This window comes from Mytilus californianus, unplaced genomic scaffold (assembly GCF_021869535.1).
Source record: "Mytilus californianus isolate M0D057914Y unplaced genomic scaffold, xbMytCali1.0.p SCAF_5, whole genome shotgun sequence".
Classification (NCBI taxonomy): domain Eukaryota; kingdom Metazoa; phylum Mollusca; class Bivalvia; order Mytilida; family Mytilidae; genus Mytilus; species Mytilus californianus.
Genome location: NW_026262701.1, coordinates 105040579 through 105051299, shown reverse-complemented (window position 1 = coordinate 105051299; position 10721 = coordinate 105040579).

Below are 10721 nucleotides of genomic sequence, written 5' to 3'. Positions count from 1 at the left end.
TTTTGGAAAGAAGCCCCCTCCCCCTTACGCTAGTTAAAATGTAATCTATTTACTAACAAAGACTCTTTTCACTGATGGTTACCATTTTACTACGGAGTTGTTTTAGTTTGATAAATGACACTTTGTCTGGTTTTAACAAAACAAAATAGACGCGGATTAAGGAAATTTCATAATGCCGGGGATACTAGGGAAAATGGAAGAGGGGTCAAGCCGAATTTTTGAAAGTTTTTGCATGATCTTAGAAATTCGAAGAAATTGACAGTTCCGACCCCGGATATGCCCATATGTATCTTTGAAAGTCAAATAATTCATACTATGCAGGTGAATCAGAAGATGATACATATTTCATAAAATACAGGGGGAAAATATTCATAATATTCAGTAATAAAGGATCATAAAGGTTTTATTTTTAAATAGGGCAGTTTAAAACATGATTTAGAAATTTTATAGCTGAAAGTTGATTTTTTTAGTGCAGATCTCATGGATTCTGTTCGTCTCAGCTATATGCAAGATACCTACTTGATTGATATGCACTATTACACCCCTAGAATTTCTTTCTTTTATTCATCATGTATACAGATGTTCAAACGGATCAAAATCTTTGATCTTATTATAAAACTACATAAAAAAATGACTTCCATGAAGAGTGATTGGGACAACAAAAATTTTAATTGCTACGAAGTTTTTCACGTAGATTACAGGGATTATCAAGTTAAAGAAAATGTCCTTTCTATGGTGGCCGTTTAGGCCATTTCGCGTTTTCGCGTTTTCTCCCTTCATATTCTATAGGGCGAAAACGCGAAAAGGCGAAATCGCGAAGTCGAAAACGCGAAAACGCGAAATATTTTTTCTTTCCGATTTCGCCTTTTCGAGTTTTCGCCCTATAGAATATGAAGGGCGAAAACGCGAAATGGCCTTAACCGGCCACCATACTTTTCTGCCTTATATATAATTTTTCCCTAGAGTATTTTGATAGACGGACTTAACTGAATAGGAGGTATAACACGTATACTCCAAACAAGGAATTGTATAATTCCTTACTGCAAGGTATTCATTATCAAATTTAAAATAATTACAGTTTGATTTTCCATGAAGTTATTTGAGGAACTCATTTACGGTGTATTCTGTATCCCTTCTCGAGTTTCTGATTATATAAAATAATGTCATCGACATATAATGATATGATAATGACAGACTTCTTATTATTGGCTCCGTAAATGCATCTCAGAAATTTTGAGTTTGTTTAACCTTAAGGTATAGAGCTAGCTATAAAGTGTAGATACTATATTGTATTCTTTAATACCGTCGCTGGTGTTAATTTCCAGATGTTTTCGGCTTGTTTGATTTTTGGTGGTTTTTTGTTGTTGATATTGTTAGTGGGTTTTTGTTTGTTTGTTTTTGTTTGTTTTTGTTTTTGTTTGTTTTTGTTTTTGTAGTTTTTCTTGGTTTTTTTAGGGTGTTTCATCGTTGGGTTGTTGATTAATTGACAAATACCAAACCCATCACGTCAAAACACAGGGGTTGTATTCAGGACTCACAGTACAATTATAAAGATTAAACGCATTTTATTGGGGGATAATTCTACACATAAATAAACTTCGGACAAAATGTATTTAATCCTATAATAAACCAGCAAAAAAAACCCAATTAAAACCTAAATTATACACATAAAGGTACACATTTGATCTATACCGTCTTTTAGGGATGTGGGATACAAAGATGGGGATGTGGGAAATAGGGGGTACGCAAGTGGGAGCTTGAAAAAAGAAGACAATAAAATGGGAAGTGGGAAAAAAATACAAAAAGGCGGGATTTGGGGAAATGAGCACCTCTTTGTCACCCCGCCCCTCTTTCATAACTTGTACGGTTTGCTCTTGATAAAGATGACTTTGATAAATATATGGTCTAACGTTGATTTTGTCAGCTTTTATGGACTTCAGTCCCCTTTTTTAATTTGCCTTGGAGTTCGGTGTTTTTGATATTACTTTTTTACAGGGCTACCGATAAAAAAATGAAATTTTTAACTCGACGGACATTTTTTTTGCATCTTATACAACAGCAACTGCTAAGGGAACGACCATTTAACTTCAAAGGGGTTATGGTTTTTTCCTTAAAAAAAAATTATTCTGATCCCCAATTTGATGAAAAAAAATATTGTGGTCAAGCAGTTGACAAAAAAAGTATTCTGAATCTCCAGATTTTCCCCATACCTTATAGTGTTAAATTTTGAAAAAAAAATAATTTGATTGATAGCGTCGAAAATCTAAAAAAAATTGTTCGCGAAAAAAAATTTACTGACTCAGACAAAAACATAACCCCCCCTTTTGAAGTTAAATGGTTGTTCACTAGACAGGTGTGATTTACTCACTAACTAAAGGTTCTTTTGCCGATCGTCTTACGATTTTAGATACTTACTTAATCTCACGATTACTACCGATTTCAATCAAATTTTATGAGAATTTACAACACTGACTTGTTATATGGGTGTTATCGCTGATTTAGTTTTGTTTTCTCGAACGACATTATCCAACCAACAGCAGTAGCTACCTACTCCAGCTTAATGTAGTAACGAACACATTTGAAACCCAATATCCAAATTATGTGCTAATTTATGATGTTTTTCCTTGATCAAATTCGAGATCATCATCTTTGAAGTGCACTGTACAGTTTTTTTTATTGTGAATACACGTAAATCTGGTATACTCCTACCACATTTTTTTCCTGTGCCAAAGAAAAGGTAAATAAAACTCATAAGTCTATGAAAAAAAGACAATATTGTGGCTAAAAATGACACAAAGGCAAACACACTCTGTACAAAACTGAAGATTGATCGAGCAATACCCACCAACTGAAAAAATGGAGGTGATCTCATGTGCTCCGGAAGGGCTTATAGTAGTCTCAGGGAAAGATAAGAATATTCTGCTCCACTAGTCTAGTGACATCCGTCGTATTGATCATGAAAAGTGAAAAATCGGTGATAAGTCGCATTTTGTGAGGTCATAATCGAGGAAAAGATGACGGGATTGTGTTTACGGCAATTAGAACATATCCATCGTCATCTGGGAAACAGATATTCCAAGTCGGTCAACCAACTCGTGATAGCGTCCGTAAAATTTTCGAAGAGGTGACTTTAACTTAACCAATAGAAACCCTTGGTTCGATAGGTCAATTGTAAGCGCAACCCTCCATCCAGGAAATCATAATAGGAAACTCAAGCTCCGGAATATTGTATTAACTATGAGATATAAACTCCATTTGCAGGCGCTGCTGAAATTTTGATACATATAAATGGAAAATTTGCAGTTGGAACGCTGGAATCAACTCTTTTGTCTTAAACTTCGTTCTCAACCGATCCTTATTGTCAATCTCTAGATGCAAATCAATATATATGCATGCAGACTTTCTGTATATGTGGTATCCTTTATTTCAAGTTCGATGGGATAGATGAAGTCAAAATAGTACCAACACTTTGAATTATTTAGTGATAAGGTATCATCTATATACAGGAACGAGAAGTTAAAAGGATAATTCTAGCTTCTTTTAATTATCGCTGAGGAGAATGTCAAGTTAGCTATAGGCTATCTGTATTGACCATAATAAAATGATTGTCAACGGTCGTTCGCAGTTGTTTGTACATGTGTATTTGATTGTACGACTTTTTTGTTGCAGAAAGAGTCGGGTATTGGTGGGTGATGTGGTGTGTTGTACTGTCCAGTATTGGGCTATTCCAGAAATATTCTGTCCCCCCCCCTATGGAAGACATAAGATGTAAAAAAAAAAATCCATGGAAATATTTTTCACTATTACCAAAATTTTCTGGAATTCCAGATTTTAAACGCATAATAAAACTTAAATATACTGGAATTTTTTTCATGATGCTGTCAATTTGTCTGGAAATTTTAGTGTAAAGATTAGAAGCAATACCTATGGAAGACATCGATTTTATTTCTTTTGTCTGGAATTTATCTGTTTTTTTTTCTAAATGTGCCAAAAAAACTGGAATTTTATACTTAGTAAGTAACATATATGCAGCCGTATAAACCAAAAGAAGTGTGTTTAAAAGTTAAGCGCAAACAAATCCCTGACTAGAAGAACTGTTAGCCAATATGTTTACCAGTGTATATAAAGTCTTGTCATTGCAGACAAATACACCACTATCCCAGGGGAATTTGGATCCAGCACATACGTTTTTTAACCTCACTGCATATATTTTCTATATATATATATATATATATCTGTCCCAAGTCAGAAGCCTGTAATTTAAGTGGTTGTCGCTTATTACTGTATTTCATATTTGTTTTTCATTTATTGTTTTGTATATCAATTTGGCCATTAGTTTTTCTCGTCTGTATTGTTTCACACTGGTCATTTTCAGGCCCATTCTAGCTTACTATGCTGTGTGAGCCTAGGCTCCATGTTGAAGGCTGTACTTATAGGTTTCATATAACAAGTGAGAATTGAAATTATATCGCTTGATTTCAACTGGAGTTATTTTATTTCAATATAATAATAAAGTAGCCTGTGGCGAGTTAATTATTAGTAATTAAATTAAATAACAAGAGTTGATATCAAGCAATATCCAATTTTCTCAAGTTGTTAAACCTATTTCTCTTATGGTCAACACTCTCAAAGTGTAAAATTAAAAATATGTAGTTTTACATTATTACAAATTTTTAATGTTAATTAGGTGAAAATGTCTAAACAATGGGATTAAAAGCACAAACAGCAAGTTAATAGCTGGTAAGAATGCATATGGGAAAATTAATAGAGAGATAATTGATTTGACCACTATTGGATACATTTACAACTGTTGTTTTACCACATCAAAAGATTCTGACATCTGATTAGTTTCAGACACTTGTGATATAAATAGGCAAGTTGAAAACTTGACCTTCATCTAAATTTCCAGATTTGATCATATATAATGAAGCTTGAAATAGTGACCATGGTGACCTTTTTAGCATCTCATCCCTACCACTAAATAAATAGTAATTGAGATTGGATTTCCTGTTTAAAAATGCAAATTCTTGCTAAAGTTCACTTATGAATGCAATAATCATTCCATAAATCTTCAAAGATGAACCCTTCGAAAAAATACTGATGTTTTAGATATGAAATGCTTTTGAAAGAATACTGAAAAATTCCAATATCTTCATAAAAACTCAAACCACCCAATTTTTAAAGAAAAAGAACAAAGTTGAAAATAGATGTAATGTATCATTCATTACATATTATCATTCTCAAGCAGAAAAACTTCAAAAAGTATTCAGGAAATACTGGCATCTTTTTAAAACAGATACTACAATAGATGCCTGATCCCATAAAAACCTATCAATAGGATTCAAAAGAAATAGAACGTTGGTGAATTAGTGAAATGAGCTATAAAATTATTTGTATGAACATCACAGTTCCTACAAAATATTTCACTGTGCAGAACTAATTAATGACCATCATCATGTAAACCTCACAAGTAAACTGATATTCTTAGGACAAAATTCTTACCATGAAACACTTAATTCAACATTAAATTTTATTGAAATAGGTTGAAATAGTTAGAAAATCAAAAAATCAAAATTCAAATTTAAATTAACAAATCAAAAAACTATAACAATTATTATTATTATTATACAGTATTTATAACAGCGATTTATATAATATTAAAATTACCCATAGCGCTTTACAACATATATCCATTCACATATATAAGTATTAACAATAAAATATGAAAGCCCATGTTATAAAATCCTAAAACAAACAGATTTTAAAAATATAGCATACAAAACTATACTATGAAATTTACTGATAAACAATAAAATTTATATAAAATGGGCATGGTAAAAATACCATAATAATAAATAGAAAAAGATATTAAATTTTTTTTTCCCTTTAATTATAAATACAATTCCGGAAAAAACCAAAACATTGCTACATAGCACAGTATCCATGAAAGGCCAGAGATATATGATTTGCACCAAAATGTGTGGATATTGGATCAAATTCTATGAAATTATCCCTAATCACAGAAAATGATACTTGGATGTTTAATTTGTACTCTTAATTTATCTTGTCAACTAAAAAATTGTGTCTTTTTGAATTAAAATGTTGCTTATTAGATTAGTGCTAGCTCTATAAGGCAGAGACCCCCCCCCCCCCCTAAATACACTTCTGCATATGACCCTGTGTATCTCTTTGATTTAAATTATTGCAAGATATGTTTTATCTTTAATTTATTTATATATAAAAATTAATCAAAATTTGTTCAGGGTTCTATTTCTTGATTTACAAGAAAGCTTCTGTCTCAGTTTTGAAAAATTCCACAAAGGTTTGACAAAAGTTATTCAAAATCTTTCACTTACCTAAATGTTGACTGTGAAATAATATTTATTAGTAAATTATGGAAGAATGGGTGGAAAATTCAAAATTTTACTCTACATGTCGGGTATTTATTAAGTATGAAGAAACTAATCATCAGTAATATTGAGAAGAGATAACAAAAAAAACCCAACTATTTTTTTCTTAATTGCAATGTTTTTGTCAAGAAGACACTTCTGTCCTTGTTCTTGAAATTCTATAGTTATTGATGTCTTAATACTTTAACCCAATACTATATCTAAATAATAACTTCAAAAATGCCATTTATCTGTAAAATATAAAAAATGAAACAAATATTTTAAAATTTTACTCTTGATCTTGAAGAAGCTATTTATATCATTCCAGGGGCCTTAGTGCCCAAGAGGTCTAAGTATTCCAACTACTGTATATTTAGTCTGTCAACTATGAGGTTTTGAATCCCACACATGGCAGGTGCCCTAAACTCCAATCATTATTGACTAATTTGTTAGTTTTCCTACCGAATGTCATGGTTCTCTATGGCTTCCTCCACCCAATAAAAACTGACCGCCACAAAATAGCACAATAGTGCTGAAGTGGCATCAACACCAATCATTCAATCAATATATCAATCATTCCATAATGCTTTGACAAAGTTATTTTGAAGTCTAACACATTATTGATACCAGGCTTAAAATTGTGAACACCAGACCAGGGTTTTATCTACAAAAGACTCAACAGTGATGCTCGAATCCAAACAGTTTAATAAAAGGCCTAATAAATTATGTTGTCTACTCTATGGTCGGGTTGTTGTCTCTTTGACACATTCCCCATTTCATTCATACCCAAGAATGAAGGACACTAATGGCCGATTACCCTTATCAGCGACACCCGGGTGGCAATGTTTTTAATGATGTTCGATTAACATAGAAAGTAATGGGAAAATAAATGGGTACCCTTCATTAATTCTTCATATTATTTTTATTAATCATCTGAATTCTTATTAACACATACGACCGAATTCTACATAGATTTACCTTTCTGGTGGTATTAAAAAATCCAGTTTATCTTATCTCATTGTTAGGTCTCCGATTTTTTGAAATTTCATTATCTAAATTCCCTTACTCACATCAGTAAATATCGATGAATTACCTCAAAAGAAACGAGACAGCAGTAACTAAAAAAATTGAAGCACACTTAATATGCGGAGCAAATACTATTAACACATACTGTTGAATACTCCTGTCAATAAGCTATATTTTGATGTCAGAAAAGTCAGTTTAAATTAAGAAATTCTTAGGTCTCCGGCGTTTTGAAAAGTTGTCTTTGAACAAAAATAACCAACACAAATGTAATATGCGAAAACAACGTACATTAGCGAGATCATACTGTCATACATGTAAAATAAATTCCAGTTGTTCTTAAATAAATGAAATAATACATAATAAGTTCAAATTCAAAGTGTTCACTGCGGCTATTTTTTATTGTTCAAATAGAAACGATAAATATTGAATACAAAATAAAATTATATTTAATTATATTAAATTGTATTCGTCGAGATAACTCATCTGTTCAAAGGACATAATGGAGTTTTACTATAAGGGTTCTTGTTCGTGATAGTTCATAGTTCGTATAATTTCATATAATAGAGACTATAAAGATATTTTTTAGTCATATTTGGTGAAACGTATTTAATGATAAATGATAAAGTATACATTTACATTAAAATAGAGCTCTGCATTTAAATAATAATAAACGATTCGCTCTTCAATTTTTTTTCACCCGTAAAACATTTTTCCATCATTTGTATTTCGATAATATTTAAAGAAAATGAAAAGGTGGTATATTAAAAAAGTTCGAAATTGATATATTGTCAAATGAATTTTATTATCAGCAGGCACCCTGTCGCTTGATTGTCTTTCCTATCTCCAATTACGATGTCTTATATATGCTCAACAGGATGCCACTGTTTGCTTTATTAAATTGAATCTGATACAATACAACTTGTGTTAATTGGTGACATATGTACATGTAATGAATGTATGCACGGTTTGTTGTGGAAGTATCATCCTGTAAAGACATTACATCAATGTGGTGGAACTATTAAAACAAATTTGAGAACTCGAAAACTAATGCAAAAAATCTTTCAAATCACTCTTTTTTAGGGAATCGTGTTCCTCGCTCTTTAGTTTGACCATGGAAGTAAATTGATTAGTGTTATCATGGAAGTAATATTGAAATAAATATTACTTCCATGGTGTTATCTATGTATAGATAGTTTAATTTGCTGCTTTTATTTTTTTTTATTTCTTCTTTTAATTTGTCATTTTCTATATATATGTTTTTTTAATTACTTAATGGTGCAATACAAAACACAAGTAAGTTGTCTCTCGGTCATTTTAGAAATACACTGTTCAAAATGTTCTTGTGTGAAAAAATGTAACGCTTACAACACATTGAATGTTGGTTTCTGTTATAATGATGAATGTGTTGTCATTGTAAATGAATATTAAAAAGCCGATTGCTGAAGACCTGGTGACAAGTTTTAATCTTATGCACAGCACAAGAAGCCCTTCTTCGTTGATATGTTGGGGTTTCCTTGTATTTCAAAACACCTTTTGTCTGGTGCATATGCCACGACTCATAAAAACTAACTTATATTTATTAATTTAGTTTTGTCCGACGAATTTGTGTCCCTGATTTTTTTTTAATTTAAATTTTCGATCTTTCTTGCTGTGTGGAAAAAAATCTCAAACAAGAAAAATGTTTCCCAAGTTTTTATAATCAATTGTTCATGAACAATGTAAATTGCTTTTTTTTTTTAAAGGCGATTTATTTATCAAAGACAAACTATGAATCGCATAAATGAGCTTTGATTTAGGGACGACATCAAAGGATTAATGTAGGATAAAAAACTTAATTCAAATAGTTTGGGGGTGGGGTAAAAATTGCTGCAAGTTTTGTTTATTTGACATCGATTTTTACATATATCTGTATTGGTCAATCAATTTTTCCCAAATTAAGTTAAGAGGGGGCGGGGGTCAGTGAAAAAACTATGTGCATTAAATTTGTTTATCCTACATTGAACTTTTGATGTCGTCCCTTATTGTCCTGTGAATTTTTATTCGTGACTTAATTCAGGCAAATTTTCTACCTTTCTTGCACTGTTGAATATAAGGACAGAGGGACATCAGATATAAATACTGTTAGTATTAAATCGCACTGATAGCAGTTAGAAAATTTTAGATAAGTGAAAATAAGTTGAAATATGAAAGAAAACTTTCAAATAAGAATTACTACTAAACACACATAAAAAGGGAGACCCACTATAAAAGCGCTTGCGACCTAACTCGCTTCATGATGATGTCTTTAGTTACTACAATTGATAAATCTTTTCACTTATCAATCAGAGAGAGAGCTCTACTTATCAATATCAATAAAACAATATTTTAACTGTTGAATGACTTATTCTTCAATTATTTAGTCTTAGAATTTATATCTTTAATTTTCACCAATTTTCTAAATTTGATTTATTGAACCTTTTTGTCTGCTTACGCCTTACCTAACTAAAGATGGTTGAGATATGTTTAGCCGTTTTTACATAAAACATTTAAAAAATGAAAAACATCTAGCTTGTAAGTTATTCCTTCAAAGACATATATAGCATCATTTTAAAGCAAACTTATTTGTCCAAGGCATAAATGAATGATTGTACTGAAATGAATATATATATATAGCTTATTGTTAGAAAGCTGGACAAACTTGTGTTTGCTGGTGTTAATATGTTTATAAAAAACACAGCTGATATTATGCCATATAATTTTATTACTAATGGTGATTAAACTGCAATAAGCTACGGTTCGGTACCAATTTCGTCGTCAGCTCTGTTGCATAAGGACAAATGAAAATATTAAATTTCTTGGTAACAAGGATGTCATATAACCTCCTAGATGGTATTTTTAAGATATATGAACATCAAAACTCATGAGATACGTTTTATGACTGTTTGTTAAAAAATGTCATTCAAGATCAATTAACAAAAATTATGGATTTTTTCCCTATTTTTTCAAAATAATTTCCCCTTCGTACATTGATTTATAATCTCGACGCGGTTTTGATCTCAATATCATAGTCCTTTTAAAGACCACTAACTCAAGTACCGTAATTTATAACTCCCGTGAAGACGCTAATTAATTTTTATCAGAGACATGTCTCTGTTGTATTTAACAAGATTAGTAAATGCAACGACATCTATTGGAAGGAGTTAAGAGTTATCGTTAATTATCTACTGTCCAATATAAACAGATTGGGTTATCTCGCTTGGAAATGTGACATATTCTTGCACATGTCTCAATTTTATGAAGTTGAAGAGCATTGGGGACCCAAAATTC